Source organism: Dipteris shenzhenensis, chromosome 18, assembly GCF_047967505.1.
Source record: "Dipteris shenzhenensis isolate YYH24624 ecotype China chromosome 18, Dip_SZ_1.0, whole genome shotgun sequence".
Classification (NCBI taxonomy): Eukaryota; Viridiplantae; Streptophyta; class Polypodiopsida; order Gleicheniales; family Dipteridaceae; genus Dipteris; species Dipteris shenzhenensis.
The window spans coordinates 41839863-41861255 of record NC_141613.1 but is presented as its reverse complement, the minus strand read 5'-3'; the positions used below and the strand labels follow the sequence as shown (position 1 = coordinate 41861255).

The 21393-nt window shown below is 40.1% G+C and overlaps 1 protein-coding gene across 2 annotated transcripts in view; it reads left to right on the top strand.

Moving 5' to 3' along the window:
- Positions 1-14874: 14874 nt before the first annotated feature.
- The window catches only part of LOC147891243 (protein NUCLEAR FUSION DEFECTIVE 4-like), an 81280-nt gene continuing 74761 nt past the window's right edge, over positions 14875-21393 (top strand). For both annotated transcript variants that reach the window (XM_087389647.1, XM_087389646.1), the window contains exon 1: positions 14875-14993. The gene's annotated coding sequence lies outside the window, so the exon portion shown is untranslated. The remainder of the gene's footprint in view (positions 14994-21393) is intronic.

The window sequence follows — 21393 nt, the reverse complement described above, 5'->3', positions numbered from 1 at the left end:
TCTGTTCATTTTCTTGTGTGTATCTTTGTCCTTTTTTATTTGCATCCAAAAATGAGTGTATTATTGTCTATTGCAGGCTCTATTTGTAGCATTGAACGGATGATGTTTATGTGTGTTCGTTGTGTTTGATGTTGTATGTGTATGCTGAGAGGGTAGTGCTACATTCGACTCATGTACGGTGACCCTGAGAGAGTAGTGTTGTGTTCTACTATCCTATATGCTGACACACTTCTCTCTGCTAATCTATTTTGTTCCTTTTTCTATTGCTACGATATTTGTCTATCATGCTATGAAAGTTTTATAGGAGTATACTCGAGTCACTGTGTGTGTGGTTGTATGCTAGGATCATTGTGTTGTATTCGGCTCTTTTATATGCTGATCGTGAGAGAATAATGTTGTGTTCTGTTGTTTTGTATGCTGACATGCTTCTCTCTGCTATTGGTCTATTTAGACCCTCTTTCTATTTCTAAGATATCTATTTGTTTGCCGTATTTCCTAAACAAATATGTTCTATTTCTCTCATAGTTCTTGGTTTTAACTCCCTTGTCATCTAGCACTTTTAAACATAGTGTTGAGAATTTGCTTTTTATGCTTGATTGGATAGGTATATGTAGTAACCCCCCACATTTAAACATTCACAATGAATTATATTATAGGATTGAGATAGGATTCTATATATGAAAGCATTGTCTTTGAAGAGAGGAGATTTGAAGGGTTGGATACTCTTAATATATTTGAAGAACTATCTTTGTATTTGTAGAATGTAATATTGAATAGAAACCTTTTGATCTGTCCATGACTATTGTTGAACCTAGTATTTTTAGTAAACTATTTTTCATATGAATGTTAAAGAGTAAAGTGAATTGAAAAATCTAGCAAAGGTAGTTCTTTCAAATTTTTTTTAAGTAAAACTTGCAAAATATTGAATGTATTTCTATGTTTTCTATTACATAGAATAGAGAGAGAATGAAAACGTTACAGCATATAACCTGTCTAATTTGAAACTGCACAAATCTATATTACATTAAGAAATTAGCAGTAGTAAGGTTTTTTAAATTGTCTTTACGGACACCATATTAACAACACTAAGCATATGACATGATGGTAGATCAAATAAATAAGTGTACCACACCATGCATGATGCATGTCATTGTAGTCTAGCTGTTTACAACAATTAGTCTAGTTACAACCACCACATGAGGATTTTGACATTTTGCAAGTTTATTTTCTGTGTGTTTCATGAGTTTTTCAATAAAATACAACCACAAATAACATAGCTTGTGGCTAGCTATCTTTAGTGTGCAATCTCAAAACAAATATCTACTTCCAATGCCATCATCTCACCAAATTGGCAAAAACCACTTCAAATGTTCCAAAGCAATGTCATCCACATAGATGCAACAAATATGATTCAAAAGTAGCATGGCTCTACGAAAAGATATAAAATTAAAGGAAACATAGATATGGCTATTAGTCCTGTGAAGCAATGTCATCCACATAGATGCAAAGATTTATTCCCTTATTATCATATTGTCCACCATGTTCTCTGCATAACAAGGCAAACCGCTACTGTAATTGTTATCTTGTAGTAACTCCCTTCTTAGATATTAAAAAGATATTCCCAAAGAATAAATCCTCTGTCTTACTAGAAGTCAACGTCCACAATGGATTCTCCAAACTTTGGGACCATATGAGGTGTGGAGGTCGAAGTCTCTCCTTGACCTTGCACCACTACATGTTTTACACAAACAATTAAATTTGAAAATCAAACCAATTGCATACCTGCAACGTATGATTTATTGTCATTTCTTAATACAAGACTTCAAAATTGAAAATTCAAGCATGACATCAGACTATGTAAACTAGAATAACTCAGCTCTATGTGTCGAGATCCAGTTACAACCTTTGGATCGTAATCCCCCCCACGACATGGACCCCAACCTTCACCTCTACATCAATGGTCCCACCTGACCCAGAATTCAAATCTAGAACCACTCCTCCTTCCTTGAAAAACGTAGAAGATTAATTGTAAGAACAATTCACTCTTCTCCATGCTTCCCCCTCAATGGTTCATTGATATCTATGATCCATTCAAATTTTGGAAGCAGGTGGGTCTATGCATTACTTTTCCAATTAAATAACTTTTCTTCAACTTGTCTTCATCTAATTTTGTGGCACTCAACTTACGACACAAAATGTAAAAATATAGAGCCGTCTCCTAAATTACCATGGCAAAGTTGAAGTAGGAGATAACAAGCAACAATAACAACAAGACCCATAAACCTTTAATTGTCTAAGTACCTATCGTTATCAACAATCAACACACTCCTGCAAAGAAACAACGTAGTCCCTCTAAAAGAAACAAAAAAATAAAAATCATCAAAAACAAAGAAGCTTCACCTAACTCCCATCAAGTCTCCTTCCAGAAGGATCCATGCCCCGTAAATGTATGCAGTCATGAACATGGGAACCATGTCTCCCGATCTATATCTCCATCTCTCATTTATGAGTAGTAGGTGAAATAAATAGGAGCCAACCCAATTCATCCAACATGGCCACACTAAGTCCAAGAACTACCTCAATCATATAAATGGACCACTTATTCCAATCAGGCAAGCCATCAAAACCCTCAACAACCATGCCAGTTGTCATGTACAATAGAATTACATCTGCATTATAAGAGGTTTGAGTCCCCTTCCTTGATTTCCCATCATGCCCTGCATGCAACACCAATAAATATTTAATAGCATTAATCTCTTTTGATTTCTCTTTTTTCCTCAATGCATTAAACAATCCCACAATATTAGCACAAATTATAGTAGATCCAACAATTGTACTTTGTGTGATTACCTTCCCCTTCCTGTAATCCAAATCCTTCCTTCACCTCTTAGCTTGGAAATCACCCACTTCCACAACCTCTCAATCCACACTTGAGATTCTCTCATTTTCCTCTTCAGTGATGCAGTTGGTTGCACCTTAACCTCCCTAGGACTCACTATGAACGGAATAGTAGCCATCTTTCTCACTTCATATCATCTTCCAAGTTATGTGACAGTAAGCCATTCTCATGGTGCACAGAATGCAACCTCTTAGAAGGAAGAAATTTACCCAAAGTAAAATCCAACCACCAAAAATCGCACTTTTCCTCCCACTCAGACAAGACACCCCCTCTCTTTTCAATGTTGGTTTCCTATGAGTACATGCTTACTTCTTTCACAATCCTAATTTGATTCCATACATCCACAGCACTTGGAAAATAGTGAATCTTTCCACTTGCAAAAAGATGAAACAACAGCCTACGCTCAAGCACAAAGATATAACCATAACTCGCATGACAACAAGTAAATTTATATCATCCACCCTAAGAAAGGAAAAGGTAAGGAAGTGTTTACCTTGACACCACTTGTTTTCCTACCACCATAACCCCTTGCTACAATTTTGGGGTCAAAGTAGGCTCCATCCAAACCAATATCTCACGAAATAAATCATCTCTATAATGTAGTATCAATGCATTCATAAAACACAATATACAATTGTTTTCCAAAAATGTTAATCTTGATACATATGTGAAATTTCAATTCATAACATTTCACAATAGATTTATTTTCTACCAAGAGCATTGATTTCACCAGAGAAGCATGCATATACCCACTTAGGGTCCATATTTGAGTGGCAAGAATCCTAAAGAGTGTACTTTATCGATGTATGTACAACACAAATTCCATAGGCATGAACTATAGTCACGTCTTTTTGTTCACATCTTTATATCCTCAATAAAAGGTGTTTCTTGCTAAATATTATGTCACTTTGATTTGCGTTGTTGAGTTGCATGACCTAAAGTGACATTTTATGTGATGCATCATCAGTTAATATGCCATCAAAATGCACTACATGCATGCAATTCCCTACGATTGGTATCAGAGTTGAACAAGTGAGGGTCCTTGCCTGTGAGTCTTTGAGGTGTTGAGAGGCTCTTAGAGAGACTTTCAAAAGCATCACAAATCTAGAGTGTCCATGGGCATTAGTATTGTTTGAAGTTTTTTTCTACTATCATGTCTCGGTCTAAATAATGTTGTTCAAGTTATAAAAATGGATACATGGTTGAAGATATAGAAGTCAATAGTAGTCAACAAAGAAGCATGCAATAATGAAGTTTAATGGTAAGAACTTTGGCTCTTAATAGTTGGTAGCTAGACTATATTTCATGGATAAAGTGTCAAGAAATGGGATGAAGGAAGAGAGAGCTAGAACCACCACATGGGATGAGTGAGAGAACAATGGAGAACCACAAGATAAAAGCCAAAGCATAAAGAATCTGCATTAGCTATCAGCCTCACATACAAGTTCCTTGTGATCCATACTAGATCCACAAGGTACCACATATCTTATAGGCTCCCTAGCCTCTATCACTCAATCCAAATCCTATCCATGATCTACACCAACCAATAAAGCTGATGGGGAATTTCTACCCCTCTAAACACCTTGATGTAATAATCTCAACACTCCCCCTCAATACAAAGGTAGAGTATTGCACTAACATCAGGTGATAAAATGGGAGAAGCCTTTATCAATAATAACAGGCTTTATTACAAGGCTTTTGATTATTATAGATACATGGTAATAAGTATAACATATCTAGAGAGTATTGTCAGGCAAGACAGAGGAGGTAAAATTCCCTTTTTCCTTTCTAGTTCAACATTATCTATTAAAATGGCCTTGCTCAGCACATTTACCACATTTTTTCAGCGTAGGGTGCTTCTTGAAGCATTTTGCTTCAATATGGCCTTTCTTTTTACAAAATAGCACTTAAGAGAAGTTGATTTGGTATACAATGTTTCATTAGAGGTGATTGCACCTGATGTAGATACTCTAGTGGCTTTGCTTTGCTTCTCCTCACATCAATAAGAGAAGGGATAATTCCTTCGAGTATTGGATTACGCACATTCTTTAAGGTCATGACTAGATTGGGGTATGACTTAGTCATGGTCTTAAGGAGCACTGCAATTGCATCTTCTTCATCGATGGTTGCTTTTACTAAGGCTAGCTATGCCATAAGATCCTTCATGAAGGCTAAATAATTCGATTTTAAGAGCAATTTTTGAACTCTTTCCCTTGGCATCAAAGAGATTTTCCATCTTATCCCATTTTAATTTTGGCAGTCTTAAGCTCGTATATATGGTGAACAAGCCCTTTATCAATTATGAACATAATGATTACTTGAGCTCACTCATCCTTCTCGACTTCATCAGCTTTGGTAGGATCTATCAATTATGAGCATAATGATTGCTTGAGCTCACTCATCCTCCTCGACTTCATCAGCTTTGGTAGGATCTAGAGTTTTCCTACCATTTACATAATACCTTAAACCCTTAAACATAAGCGAGTACTTAACTTGTGTTTGCCAAGAGTGGAACCCTTCACCATTGAATTTCTCAATAGATGCAATTTCCTTTGCTATTAACAACCAAGACAGAAAGAAATAGTTATAAATACTCTGCAGATTCCAATTATCTTTATCTTTTCATGATGTAGAAGTTTCAAAAATGGTCAATATGTGTGCAAATAGCTCCACTAAACATGCTTCCCAAGTCACAGGAAAAGGTAAGTCAACCATTTGGTTGACTCTACTAACCACATCTTCAACTACTTGGACTAGTTGCTTATCAAGGGCTCTTATAGGCCCATGGCTTCAAGTGATGAGATGAGGATGACACTTGTCAATATGACACAAGAGGGATTTGAGGAGACCATGTAAGCATTACCTGTGGAGATGTCACCTCACCTTGCAAAGTAGATCTAGAGGAATACCTTAAGATCGATTCAATAAATGTTATGCCACACTTCCCACAATCGGCATTAGTGTTTTTGGTGCTAATTTTAGGACCTCTAGACCACCCTCTCCTATTCAGTTCTCTTGTTTTCCCAAATTGGGATGTATGGTAATCCACTTTGAGAGGTAAATCTATCTAAGACAGAGTAGACTCATGTAGAGAGACCACCAGTTCTATGATCCATAGCAAACCATTGGTCTCACAACATATCCTCCCAGTAGAGTTTGGGGCCATCCCTCATCAATTCATCCTCCTAGGTGGTCATGTACATTTAGAGAGTTAGGACTTTTTTGCACAACTAAACCAAGATGGTGCAAGCTACCTTAGCTAGACCTAACCTGTCTGTGGCACTATAGGCAAAGGAGGATTAAAGGAGCTAGTATGTTTGGACACACAAATGGTTTGCAAGCCTCAAACTCCATATGGATAGAATGCCACTGTTTCAATATAGCCTTGGGTACAAGAGGTTAAGACAGAGGAGCACTTTGCAATTAGATGCCATGTGTACTATGTGATCCATCAATGAGATCATAGTCAATTCTTAGTCAATTCAAGAGTAAACTTTGGACCACTCTCAAATTTCTTAGCCTATCTTGATTAGTAATGCATTTTGGCTTTCCTACTTGAGGCCCAGTGAATTAGAGACCAACTCCTTCGATCATAGACGTGATCATAAAGGCAAGACCAAGGGGGCCCATCAGAGTTCAACCAAAGTATGATCGCCGGTGACCTTACCCAATGGCAATAGGGAGCATGATGTATCCAGGACTCAAGAGAGCATGACACAACAGACTTGGCCTCAAATTGTGATTCACCATGGGGAATAGAGATATCTCTTCTTTACTCTTCACTTGGGAGATAGAGTACTGGAGTGACAGGTGTGCTAGTCAAATGGCATGCTACCACCAAGAGACCACAAAGGAGGAGAGAGGGCTCTAGATAGCTTGATTAGATTGAGCACTATTAGCACTCTATTGTTGATTTCCTTCCTTGACGATGCTAGCCCTTTCCAAAGCCAAATTGAGATCATCTCTTCTTCCTTAGCCGACTAGTAGAGTTGGTTTCCAAAAATCACACATAGGTTCCATGATTTTCAGCTCCCCCTCGTATGATGTTTTAATTTGGGTTTTTGGTTCTTGCATCAACACTCCTGTGTCACTCTCTCACACAGATAATGCAGTGTATTTCTCTTTATTAACATTTGTGTCACAGGTTGGCATGCTCTCAAGAGTCCGTGGATGGCAGTTCCCCCTTTGACGCTAATGGAGCCATGGGCATTCAATTTACAAAACTCTACTATGTATGATCCAATTTAAATAGGCTTGTACTCCTTCCACTATACCAGTTGTTGTTAAAGTCCTACATTATTTTTAGTGGTAGCCCTCCCTTGCCTTCTTTCTTGCTAGAAGTCCATGTAAATCTCATCTATCATCCTTCATGAGGATTGTGACTAATGGATTCTCTTTTGTTTCCCACTAGATCTAGACCTCATCCAATTCTATCTCTACTATATATCTTGGGTTGGTTAGACTATGCCCTTATCCTAGGTCAATATAGATCTCGGATACTTTAGTCTCAATCAAGAGCCTAGGTGTTTACGACATTAGACCATTGGTAGGAGGGTTGATAGCCCTAGATAATGCCTATTAAACCTAGGTTAACGCTTAACCCTAGGTTAGGTACAAGATAATCAAGGTTAGCTTGAGATTTTATCACTTAGAGTCCCTTTGAATACATGTGTTGTGTGATACATTATACCCAAGGGTTCACAGAATGTGCAAATAACTGAGTTATGGTTTACTTTATCTTGGATGGGCATCCCTAATAACCATGCCTAGGACCTCAGCATTTTCTGCACCACAAGCTGCTCCTCACTTCACCTCTAATTGATAATAGTGAAGCCTCTCCCGTGCCTTCTATCACTTCACCTCTTTGATCTCTTGGTCAAGTAGTTGAAGCACTTGCTTCAAACATGGCCTATTACTCCTAGATTTTGTGGCAAGGGTACACTCAACCATTGAAGAGACCTCATGCACAATCATGTCATTAAACGTCTTATGGAGAAACCCATTCCTCAAGGATCCCATATGTCTTGATATAGTCCATGGGGAACAGACACATCTAGTGGATAAATACATGCCATTTCTTTTGCGTTAAAAGCTCTGAGGAACTTCTTCACGTGAGCCGCAACATCCTCGTGGTGAGCTGCCCTTCAACTTTTACATCTTAATATATATCAATGGCTATGAGAGCGAGTGAGGTGGAGGCAGAGTGAAGGTGGTGTACTCATGGAAGCTTTGGCTAAGTTCTTTGAGGAGTTCACTCTCCACCTCCAATGCCTCCTCTACTACCACCTCGTGTCCCTCCAGACCCAATGTCAAGTGTAGGTACATGTTCTTGTATTCTCTAGACTTCCCTAGAGTCTCAATTCTACAAAAGCTTGAATGGCAAAGCTTAACAATGGTTGCGCCAAGCCAAGTCCATTGAAAAGTTCACAAGTGGATACAAAATGAGCGTATCTGTTGGTGGCCTATCCTTTGGCGTGAAGGTAGCATAAGCTCTGATATCACAAGCTGAGCGCATCAAGCTGAGTAAGACCTGTCTTACGAGCTAGAATGCAAAGTAACCATAATCTGTCTTTCTCCCCATCCTACTGATCCAGAGAAGTTAGCAAACAAGACTCTCTCTTGAGAGGCACTCCTCTCCCGCTGCTCCCACATTTTAAATATGTTAGCTGAAAAGAGTTACAAACACACAGCTGATCATTAATGGGCCCGCTTTCCTTTGATAGGTGACTCTCTCTCTCTCTCTCTCTCTCTCTCTCTCTCTCTCTCTCTCTCTCTCTCAATATAGCTATAAACAAAATGCAGAAGGATTCAAAGATCCATCAATCATCGAACGATAGAACAAGGTGAAAATTTCACCAGGTTTGTCAAGGTGGAAAAAGGGATAGTTTTTTAAATTATTTTATCTGATATAGGTTGGAGAATGAGTTACTATTAGAGTTGCTAAACTTCAAGGCATGCGCTATGGTGCACATACAACATCAAAAATTTGGGGGTTGCATGGTCAATTATGTGAATGGTTGTGGGACAATGAGAAGTGAAAGAAGCCATGTGCAAGCATCTGGGAGATGTGAAGTTGAGGCAAAGGTCTCCCTTGTCTATATTGGCACATCGCTGCGAGGATCCATAATGAGATTGGAAGATGGTGCTTCCACGGTGCTGCCATTGGCAAAGTTGTAGCATTTAGTGTTTGTTCTTTGGGAAGGAGAATGTAGGTGCTAGAGTGGTCTGATTAGTAGCAATGGTTCGTTCCTGATATTATTGATTGATCTTTGATGTTGGTCCAAATGTGATCTAGCACTGATTGGTAAATTGTCATTGGTTGGTTGTTTCTTTGGGTGCACGATGTATTTTAGAAGGGCGTTGATGAGGATGTTTGTTGTCTTTGCTGCTTTAGCCAATCAATGTTGATGGCTCCAAGTATGATGATTGGACTGTCGATATCTATCGTTTTTAGAACGTGTTGTAGCTTTCTATGAAGTGTGGGTGCTTGCCTTGGGTGACTTGTAAGCTGCTATTATGTGCAGTTCGCAGTGTGTTTCATTTTGAAAGGTTGCACTTATCAACTCGACATTTTTTTGTGCACTAGTGGTGTGATGATCAATGTTTCTGTCTTCTTGTTAAGCAGTGAAAGGCCATGATCATTGTAGTAGGATAGCTCATTGAAGTTGGCTAGCTTGATGGAATGTGCCATTTGAGCACGATTAACTAGACCATCAAGAATGTCTATCTTACCATTTCAGATCTCGATTATCATTCCTTGTTTTAGCACTAGGGTTGCGTGCAGGCCAGCTGTTGCTTGAGAGTTTGCAAGGGCTTTAGCTTGTTTGCTCCGTGTCTTGCTTTTTTTGACAAAATTGTATGGAAAATGTGAGTAGCTCCAGGAAGGCTCTCAAAAATGTAATGGTTATGTTTCTCTTTCTATGCGTTCATGTAGAATAGGTGAGCAATATCAATGTCAGATGGCAGTCGTCGAAGGAAAGTGTTGTTTAGATATTGTAGCCGTTGTTGTCATACTGTGTTTGTTCAATGTCTGTATGAATTTTTTGTCCTTTTTTCGCATTGTCATTCTTAGCTCACAGCATCGAACCTTCTCTTCCCAATACAATAGTTGGAATATGCTAGTTGAGGTCCTGGGCTTCTTGAATATCCAAGCATATCTAGCTTGATGTTGTGCTAAAATTGTTCGAGTTAGCACAACGCTATAAGTAATTAGCATGAATAAAATCCATCACCCTTTGCATTCCATTATCTATAATCAAGTAAGAAGCCTTAAGTAGACTAAGGTCAAATATTGTTGCTTTTGTCCACACAAATGTTGCATCTTATCCTCTTCTTGTCTTTCTCTTGGGACTTTAGGTGAGATATTGACTTATAGTAGGTAATTAAGCTAGGTGTACATATGTAGAATATGGAGGGGGAAAGTACTTCCAATAGGATGCAAGCCTAATATATGCAAATTAACAATTGCATGTATCCTTATAGTGGCTTGCATCATGTTGCATGCAAAGCAACACTTTGCATGGATTTAAGAACCTCTAAGGACTTTTCTTAATGTTGCAAAGCTCTTGCATTCAAGGAGGAGTATGGGAGGACTACACATATATCATGTATACATGGATAGAGATTATATAGATCCACTAGTGCATATACATTTAATGTGCATATGGGGAAGGGAAAGTAAAATAAGGTTGATCCATGCACATTGTTAGTCATGATTTCATGACTTTTGTCTTTCTAATGTTTATTTAATACTTCTTTTTACGTGTGAGAACTTGTTGACCACAGTAGGGACACTATGGGATTTATGATATGCACTTGGTGTTTGCTTCCTAATGTATATTTGGCAATTAGCTAAAGCAATTGGTGGCTAGAGCTATGGAATTTATACACGGTGCCAATACCGCACAAAGGCTATGCTATTTTTACAAAGGAGATCATGATATAAAATATAGTGGGAGCCTTTATGATGAACCTTATGACATGCAAGATGACACAAGAATATAAACATTAGCCATTTTTTATAAGTGAGAGTATGGAGCGTGACGTTGTGAAATAACGTGTCGTTTAATCTGAGCTTAAGAAGATTTAAAAATCCTACTCAATTTGTCTTGAGTTGTTCCAAATATATGGAATGTTTTTTCCCACTGGGAAAAAAATTCAAAACTTAATTTATTTCACTTGCTTATTAAAAAAATGTGCATTATTGAGGACACGTTTCCTTCCATGAGTATATGTAAAAGTGATAAATAGTAGGCATCATATCTATAAAGTCTCATGCGATTTAACCATAAATAAGATGACATTTGTCATAGGAACATGAATTTTCTTGATTGTAAGGTGATTTGGCATCTTTGAACAAGGACGTGCATACTTTGTGATTATGAATCGTGCGCATGTTACAATGTTAAAAGGATAAAGATGAATTTAATATTACACTAATCACAACATTACAAAGGTAAAGTGCACAATAATTGTAACACTATAAAGCTAAAGAGGATTAATTATGGGTGCAATAATCCATAGAGAATCCATATAATCAACGTCTCTACAATTCAATTATTTATCAAGAAGCTTACCTAGGAGCATGATTACCTAGGAGCATGATGACTAATTTAATCAAATAAGTTTCTCCATGACATGTATAGATTCCTCATTGTATAGGCAAAGGCACTGCCTTTTTCCTCCACCACGAAATCTTTCATCTCCCCCCCTTTTATATTCATTTAGAATTTGGGAACATGTTTGGCATTCTTGCAATTCACATTTACTAAAGATTTCCCATCAATGAGACACAAAGTAACCCAAAAAGCAACAATTATTTTACCTTGCCTGGGGTACCCTCTTTTAAGTAGTTCAATATTATGTTTAAGAGATTTAGGAGACATATTTGATGTACCAAGGTGTTCATAATGCATAATGATTAATTTCATCAAAGTTCTAAGAGTTTAATTGTGTGCCAAGAAGGCTATTATTGCAATAATTAAAGCGTAATTTTCGTACATAGGTATCTTGCAAGGTATAACATTTATAGGGACCTTTGGGGTATAACTTAGAGGTGATACATTTATAGGTCAATGCATAAGTTGAAATTCAAACATTCCTATCTTATATTCATTTCTCCTTTTGGTTTGGTACATATTTCTGAAATAGATATGGTCATTATTTTTTATATGTAGGTGCCTACTTTTCACATAGGCAAGATCTCCTTTTTTCATGAGGTCTCTCACTCTTGGGTCTCCATCTTTTGTATTATTATTTGGGTTTTTATTAAGCTTCATGTACTACAGTCATTAATTTTCTTTGTGGAGATTCTCTTTTGAGGGGGTAGGAAAGCCTTGCCGATTATCCAAAAAATACGTGTGTATTTGGGCGCCGACAAATGAAGGAGACTCATTTAATGAAGGTAAGACCTTGCCCCTACGAAGCCTATGTTGTCATCCTTTAGGTTTAGTTAGACTTTGGGATCATGCTTGACATTAACTTATACCTCACCTCCATCGACCTCGTAACCCCCTATTGCCTTCTAATTGTTTAAATTCTATCTTCCTAATTAAGGGCACTAAGCTAACCATAATCATGCTCATTTGTTTAATATGCAAATAGGGTTAATTAAGGGAAGTCATTGCAGTGAAAGTTCTTACAATTTGATGTGTTAAAAAAGTTCATTGAAGGGCATAATATATAGGAAAATCTAACCTTAAACTTTTGAATAATGATCATATAGGCACCTTCTATAAAACTTGCATTTCACACCTTGAACGGTGCTAGCATACCAATAATTCTCTTGACAATCACCTAGAACCTCAATAAATAAGATGGCTACATCTACTAGTGAGTCTTCGATCGTAAAAAAATCGTGATCGATTGCTCATGTGTCACATTGAATGATGACATTTTTTTATAAAGAATATTTGAATGTAACAAAGTTTAAAATTGAGTTGTCAAATGCAGAGAGAGTTGTCAAATGCACACAGAGAGAGAGAGAGAGAGAGAGAGAGAGAGAGAGAGAGAGAGAGAGAGAGAGAGAGTGGGGGGGAAGGGAGGGACGGAGGGAGAGAGAGAGAGAGAGAGAGAGAGAGAGAGAGAGAGAGAGAGATCCATGTCTAACATCTACCTAGAAGTGAGCCTAATTTGATTTCTTTTTATTGCAAAAGCAAGAGTTTGAACTATGAAAGAAAAGAAAGAGAGAGTTTTGGACCAACCAAATTCTAAAGAATAGGGGACGAAGAGAGAGCATCATTGATTTGTTCAAAACCTTGTTGATATTGATCATCCCAGGAAACTTCTAACCTTCTTTGAGCTGTGCTAATTATTGGGTAGGTCATCATGGGATATTGATCAATAAACCTCCTATAGTATCCAACATGATTAACAAAAGGGTGTACTTGATGCTTAGTGGTCAAAGGAGGGAGCCTAAGGATTATTTTCACGTTCTTAAGGTCCAATCCAACGCCCTCAGCTAAGAGAATGTGCTAGAAACCACTATTAAGGCAATAGTGGCTCTTTACATCCATTTGATACAATCAATAAATTCCTTACTGGTTAGTATGTGCTTGGTTAGCTGGCTTGCCATGTCCAAAAATTTCCTACGGTGTAGATATGGATGCAATTGCTTGCCTGGTTGACTCATGAGGATACTTTGCATGTATGCTATGTAGTGGAGGAGCTTGTGCTCTTTATTTGTGTTTCCTTTATTGGACAGCTTGGTCCTATTCCATGTAAGATTAATCGAACTAGTCACGATAAGATAAGGCTTGCATTAATAAGAGTTATGAAGCTACAAAAAGCAAATGAGCATCAACCTAGTATCTATAGTGTGTCTCCCAAATCTTGAAAAAATAAAAATCTGTGGCTAGTTGAGGGGGAGTAAGGCCAAAGATATTGCTACCTTTTGATATTCTTGTCATTGGCCAAACACACTTTTCTTTTCTTGGGGTGAAATTTGGACACACACACACACACACACACATGCACATGCACATGTGTGCGCTCATTCACATGGATATGCATGCACAACACGAACACACAAGCCCATGTACAGTATATGCAGGCACCCCCTTTCTTTTAGAAAAGAAAGAAAATAGAATAAGCTAAAAGGAAAAATGAAGATGGGCACAAATATAGAATATAAGTAAAAACAAATCACTTATTTTATTTGTTTAGCTTTGATCTCATATGCACTTGCCCACTTGCTAGGGTCATCCTAGATTTTTACTTAAAGAAGCATATATAGCCTCTTTTGAACATGAAAGTTGACCTCCTTTTAACATGCAAAGATGGCCTTCCTTGAAAGCATATGGTTTTTTCATTTTAGACAAGTTACTTTGTGAGCATTGTACAACTTCCATGAAAAAGCAAAAGGTGGGTGGGAAGAGACATGAGTTGAATAAAAAGCTTATTCGCAAGTCTTGTCAAACAAAATCATAAGTGGATGAGCACAAAGAACGTCAATTTTAGTTTGACTGGGTTGAAGTGCACGTGTAGTAGCGCAATAGAGAAGGAAGATTGGCAAAGTGTCCAAAGTCTGTGCATTGATGGCACTAGCATGGATGTGATGTGGAGACGCGTTTTCAATGAAAAGAAGTTATGTCCTCATATGAAGTGAACACGGGGAGGTGGAGATCGAGGTTACGATGATAGCTTTTGCCACACGCAAGCTACGGGAGACAAGCTATTTGCATCGGTGACAAGCGATTGGCATCACCAGAGAGCACTAGGCAATTGGCATCACCAGAGAGGAGTGCAGGGGCGAAGGTTGGAGGTCAACATTGGTGCTTTTCATGTGAAGAATTTCCTTGGCGTTCTCTCCTCGAAATCCAATGAGGACCCAAAGCCCATATTGAAATTCATCCTTTTTTTCCGAGTTTTTTCAGAGAGGAAAAAGAAAATCTGCGAATGCTGAGGCGGACGGCACACGGAGTTGCCACGTGTCACACAGGGGAGAATCCGTGGGGAATCTATGTTGGATACTCCCACCCCCACTGTTCTTACTACCTGCGACGATCAGATCTAGATCCATCGTCTTTGTCTCATCCTTTGCCAGAACTCCTGCTGCCCTTCGCACACTCCACGGCCCGCCGCCCCTCTGCTTCAGGTGGGCTACTTTTTTTCTTTCTTTCGATGATTGAATGGATCCTTGAACTCTTCCGCATTTTGTTTGCTCAGCGAGCGAGGAAGCGAGCGAGAGAGCGAGAGAGAGAGAGAGAGAGAGAGAGAGGAAGCCAGGGGAAGGGATCATAGCAGAGGCTTCATCAACGATCAGCTCTGAGTCTGCTGTCTCTCTTTTTTGTTAACATGTCAAACACTGCGGAGCAGCAAACGTGTCCGTGAAGAGAGTTTTTTCGTTGACATAGAAAAAAGGCGGGCGCAGCAGGACGCTGAACACAGTCTTTCGCTGATATATAAAAGAGCGGGAGCAGCAGGACCAGAGTGTCGAAAGAGAGAGAGAGAGAGAGAGAGAGAGAGAGAGAGAGAGAGAGAGTCACCTGTCAGACGAAAACAGGCCTCCCATTAACGATCAGCTACGTGTTTGCCACTCTTTTCAGTTAACATATAAAAAGCGCGGGAGCAGCACGCGGAGAGTAGAGTCTTATTCGTTAACATCTCGGGAGCACCAGGACGAGCGAGAGCGCGCGCGCGCGCGAGAGAGAGAGAGAGAGAGAGAGAGAGAGAGAGAGAGAGAGAGAGAGAGAGACAGGCTAATACAGGTCTTACTCAGCTTGATGCGCTCCCTTGTAGTCGTCCGATATCAGAGCTTATGCTACCTTCACGTCAAAGGATAGCCACGATCGGATACGCTCATTTTGTATCTGCTTGCGAGCTTTTCATGGACCTGGCTTGGGGCAGCTTGCCATCCAAGCTTTTGTAGAATTGAGCTTCCAGGGAAGCCTAGAACCTACAGGTACCAGGTCGCTGTTTGTATGAAGTTTTCTTCTAAACTTGACATTGTCTCTGGAGGGACGGGAGGTGGAGGTGGTAGTGGAGGAGGCATTGGGAAGTGGGGAGTGAGCTCTGTGAAGAACTAGCCAAAGCTACCATGGCTGCAGCACATTCACCTCTGCCTCCAGCCTCATCGGTCTCATAGCCATTGATAAGGCTAGTTCCGTGAATTTTTAAATAAGATGTATGTAGTGGCAGCTCACCACGAGAATGTTAAGGCTCATGTGAGGAAGTTCCTTACAGCTTTCAAGGCAAATGGAATGGAATCCGAGCATGTATTTCTCTACACATTGCCCTCAGAAGGCAACACAGCTGGTCCAACGTGTTCCCCATGGACTATTTCAAGACATAGGGGATCCTTGAGGAATGGGTTTCTCCACACGTACAAAATTGAGAGATTCAATTACATGATCATGCATGAGGTCTCTTCAATGGTTAGCACTATTACCGTAGCCACAAAATCCAGGAGTGACAGGCCATGTATGACGCAAGTGCTTGAACTACCTAACAACAAACAAAGAGATAAAGTGATACAAGGCACAGGAGAGGCTGCACGATTATCAATTAGAGGTGAAGTAAGGAGCAGCCTGCGGTGCGGCAAATGCTGAGGCCCTAGGCATGGTTATTAGGAATGACCATCCAAGATAAAGTGAAGCATAACATAGTTATTTGCATCTTCTGTGAAGCCTTGGGTATGATGTGTCACCACATATGTATTCAAAGGGACTTAAGTGTTAAGATCCCGAGTTAATCCCGGTTAGCTTGTACCTAACCTAGGGTTAAGTGTTAACCTAGGTGTAATAGGTATTAGCTAGGGCCATTAATCCTCGTGGCTAAGAACCCATGGTCTCGCTTCATAAACACTTAGGCTCTTGGTTGAGAGTTGAGACCGATATATCCAAGATCTGTATTGATCTAGGATAAGGGCATAGTCTAACCAACCTAGGGTGTAGACTAGAGATAGGTTGGATGAGATCTAGATCACGTGGAAAAGAGGAGGCCATCCATTAGTTGCATTCTTCACGAAGGATCACAATCACAATCTCTAATGGAAAAAAAGAAGTGCTCCCAATTGCCTCACTTGTTTAGTAGGATCTAAGTAAAAGCAAACTACACAACTTGTGTTTTATGTATTCCTAATGATTTATGCCTCCAATAATCCATACATCCACATTGGGCAGAAGCCTAGTAAAAAAAGCTTATCCACTGAAGGAAAGCCATTGCATAAACGTTCAAGACCTCAATCTAAGGCCTCCAATCCTAAGCTCAATGGTGATTTCTCCATGTTTTCCCCTGCTCATTGATATGATATGGCCATGTACTCCCTCCCACAGTGACATCACGTTGTATATCTACCAACAGGGGCTTAGGCTTTTTTCTCATGGCCCATGAGACTTGGGATGGTCTAATTAGAGAATCCAATGCACAGCCAGTGGACCTTTGAACATCCCTTTTCATACTTTCTTGTCTGTCATAAAGACACAAGTGAAAAGCCCTAGAAAGACCATAACAATATGTTACAATTCTACACAATATACTAGGTTGGGTTCCCTAGTCTCAACTACTATGTGTCTGGTCACAGGAATCCCTAGCCTATCCCACATGTAAGTGATTCCTATGCTTAGCCATGGACCATGGCTGCAAAGCAAGGGCAGTCAAAGGGGGCAGAAACAGGCAAAGCAGGAGCAGAAAGCAGCACAGGTAATGGACGGTTGCCATGCAGTCAGAACAGGGTGTGAAGTGGACATGGAGGTCAACAGCAGCAATAATAGGACTGCCGTGCAGGCACAGCCACATGACTGCCATGTGGCAGGGACTAAAATCTGCAAACAGGCACGTTTATGGGAGCAGAGGACCTTGCTCTGAAAGTCAGAAAGTCTGTCTCTTAAATCTGCCCTACAGTTCAGCTCATCTTGGAGGGAGTTCAGTCTATATACCCCCCATCCCCATGCATTCCTCATCAAGGAAAGCATTACCAAGATCCCTAAAAGCAGCAGCAGCGGTTAGCCTCCTCAATCTGCCCTACAGGTACGCTCATGTAGTAGGGAGTTCAGCCTATATAAGGCCCCCCATTCCCACTCATTCTTCATCAAGGAAAGCACTACTAAGAGCCCTCACAGCAGCAGCTCCTCTTCAAAGTGAGCCCCCACTCATAGCGAGCACAAGCTACATGGCCATGTTGCAATCCAATCAATCCACTGACAAGATAGAAACTCATAATATCACGGCACTTGATAGGGAGTAGATCGAGTCCACCCAACAGCAAGAAGTGGGGACCAGACCGCCCATATTACTCCTAGGACTATCTTTGGATGTCTCTCTTATGCCAACCACACCATTTTGGCAATGATGTAGAGACAATGACCCAATTTAGGATGAGGATTCGAGTTTAACAGGCCCAAGGTATGGTCAACAACAGCTTTGCAAAATCAGATAGCCAGTGAAGTAAAGAACCTTTTGGAACAATAAGCCTTCATCAACCATAGTAATCCTAGAAATACAAAGGATGTGTCTCATAAGCCAATCACTATGACCGAAATGATGTCGACGATGCTCCAGTTCATGACAAAAATGCAAGCCCAGCAGACTCAGGGTTTGGTGAACGACAACTTGCAAAGGCAGATAGCCGCTGGCAGCCCACTACAGTCTGGAACGGGAAGCCTATGAAGACAAGGACTGGCAAATCCTAGGATCTGTTTTTTTTTTTTTTTGCAAAAAGATTACTTCAATAAGTATGAATGAAATCCGCAAGAGCAAGCTCAAATGCGGGAGTACATCATGTCATGCATGAAAGAAAAAACAGCTCAAAAAGAGCTAACAAAAATCCAAGGTGGAGGCTGAAAATGCCACCTCAACCCTGAAGCAGACTCAGAGAAGAACGAAGATCCTCTCCAAACTCTGAAAAAAATCTCTCTCCTGGCTATAGCTGCTCTGGAGGATCCATGCATGCTCGCCCAGATGGCTATCAACGCGTGTATAGTATCAGTCCATATATTGGCCATAGACTGGGAAGGGTGAATCTGTGAACCCTCCATCGCCTCCGTACATCTAGCCCTCCAAATATACCAAGCTGCAATGCTAGCCAGAATCTCCCAAGTTGTGCCTACCGGGCATGAGCAGCTTTGAAAGGAGTGAAAGGAACATCCTAGAGAGATCATGACTCCACAGATTGTGTCGTATAATGAAGAATGAGTCTGAGTCATGTCCCTTGAAAAACACCTGAGGGCCAGTACGAGATAACCATGCCATTGAGCCCCAGGTCATGAAGAAGGGTGTTTTATGAAATATGCAGAGAATCCTAGCAACACCCTTCTAGATCGTCCTCGCCTGTTTGCACTCCCAAAGGCAATGCTGAACTGACTCAACTGCTGCGTGGCATCGAGGACAAGTAGGGTCAGCCCTGAGCCTGGATCTCCATAGGTTCACTGCAATCCCTCCATGAATAGAAAGCCAAAAGAAGAGAGTGATCTTTCTATTTCTGAGGGATTTTCTGAGCCTCCTCCAAAAGTTTTTATGCACCTTTGCAGAAATATGAAAACTATCCCAATGAGGAGCTCTGGAGGGCCTCTAACCTCTATTGCTAAGCCGAAATCTCCTGGCATTTTTGACTGTGTAACGAAAGAAGGGGATGCTATTCTCTCGGTGCCCTTCATCAATCCATTCCCACTCCCGTGGGTCCCACTACAAGAACCTAATGGGAGAACCATCATATAACCAGAGTCTCCAAGACCCGAGTGCCAAGAGAACAGGGTCAAGATCAAGATACCACCGTGAGTCCGTGCCCCACTCCATGTAACTTGCAATCCTAATAGGCTGGAAGGCAACCTCCAAAAGAATATCATCTGAAGATCTGAGAAGTTTGCCTCCTGACTGAACATCAAAGACAAGGGTCTGCTCATGTGCATCCCGCAAGGTAATGACCTGTAGGGGAACACCCATCCCTGTAAAAGCTCCCAACCAAGTGGACTCTGTGATCGGCAAGTCATCTGTATCTATCCACTCTGCTAGTATGGCTGCATCTATCTGTTGCATCCTGATTGCACTCCCTCTGAGGTGGCTAACTCATAAGAGTCTCTGATCCTCTAGAAGCTGTCTAAAAGCATTCTAGGCACCTACAGAGCTCCCATCTAGACCACTGCATATAATGTGACACTCCTAGTGATCTGCCATGCCCATCCAATATGGATTCATTCCACATAACCGGTTGCCTGTCTATTTCTTCGCGAGAGAAGGGTGTAACTCTCCGAAGAGTATCTTTGAAGCTGCCCCAAGCTTTTAGAATGGAAGCCATGAGAGGGGAGGAGGGAGATCTAAGATGTGCTGAAGTAAAAATCCATCTCGAGCTGTCCATCCAATCTCCCTCGTGAGAAGGTGTACAAGACTGTATGCTACGTAGGTAAAAATCTTTCCAAGGCTCTTGTCCAGGTATCAATCTCCTCACTACAAATTTGCAGAGCAAAGGCCATACACTGCAAATTCAGATCAATAATGTTGAGACCTCCTTCCCCAGTGGGGAGAATGAGGGTCCAACAATCAACTCACCCTAGTTAAATATCTCAAAGGCAGATGGATACACCACTTCAGTGGCAAATGTCTGGAAACCGGATGGATTGATCACGACCTGTCAATATATTATCTTGAAAGAAGTACAAGCGTCAGCTATATTGCTTCAGCCAAACCTAATACCAAGATCATGCTATTTGTCTTTTTCTTTCCAAATAAGAATGTGCAATTGAATTTTCATATTAAAGAAAACAGAAAAGTTTCTTTTTTGGTACTTCTTTAAGAAATTTAAGTTTTAATTTGTAGTGAAAGAAAAAGAAGACACCAATAGTTTTGAATGAAGACACTAAGGCTTGTATGATCAATCCGTCGCTTTATATTCTTATCTTATATATACCTTTGTAAGACTAGTCTTGTATGATCAATCCGTATCTTATCCTACTTTCTCCGATTGACCATTATTGAGGAACTTATCATAACAAAACTTCAACTCTCTATTCAAAGAACCTTTCATCAGTCTAGTGTGTGCTCAAGAATCCTGCAATGAAGACTTTTCAAGAACTTCATCATGATGATAAACCCGATCAGCCAAAGATAGAGAAAGATGCATGATGGCTTCTAACTTATGTCAAACTTTTAAAGGAAAAATAGATTAAATGAGTAAGTTATAGACATCATAATGGATAATGTCAGTCATTCCATGATCCTAGAGACAAAATTCGATTCTATGGGTTCAGCCAACCGCTCCATGCATTCCTCAAGGAGCAATTTCCAAACCATGTGACAGATTTAAGGACTCCAAGCCTCCTATGTTTCATGATGAGGAAAAAGATGGACACAGATATATCTTGAATAACTCGTAGAAGATCCTTATCATTAATAAAATTTCTGCTAGAGCTACGTATTGTGGAGGCCGGTCTCTTATGGGTAGTAAAGCACATAAATGGTGGATGAACGTCAAAGATAGTGTAAAATTTCTGAATCCTAGGAAGCATTTAAATAAGTCTTTCTAGAAGAGTTTCTTCCTAAAAATGAAATGGGAAGCCTAGGAC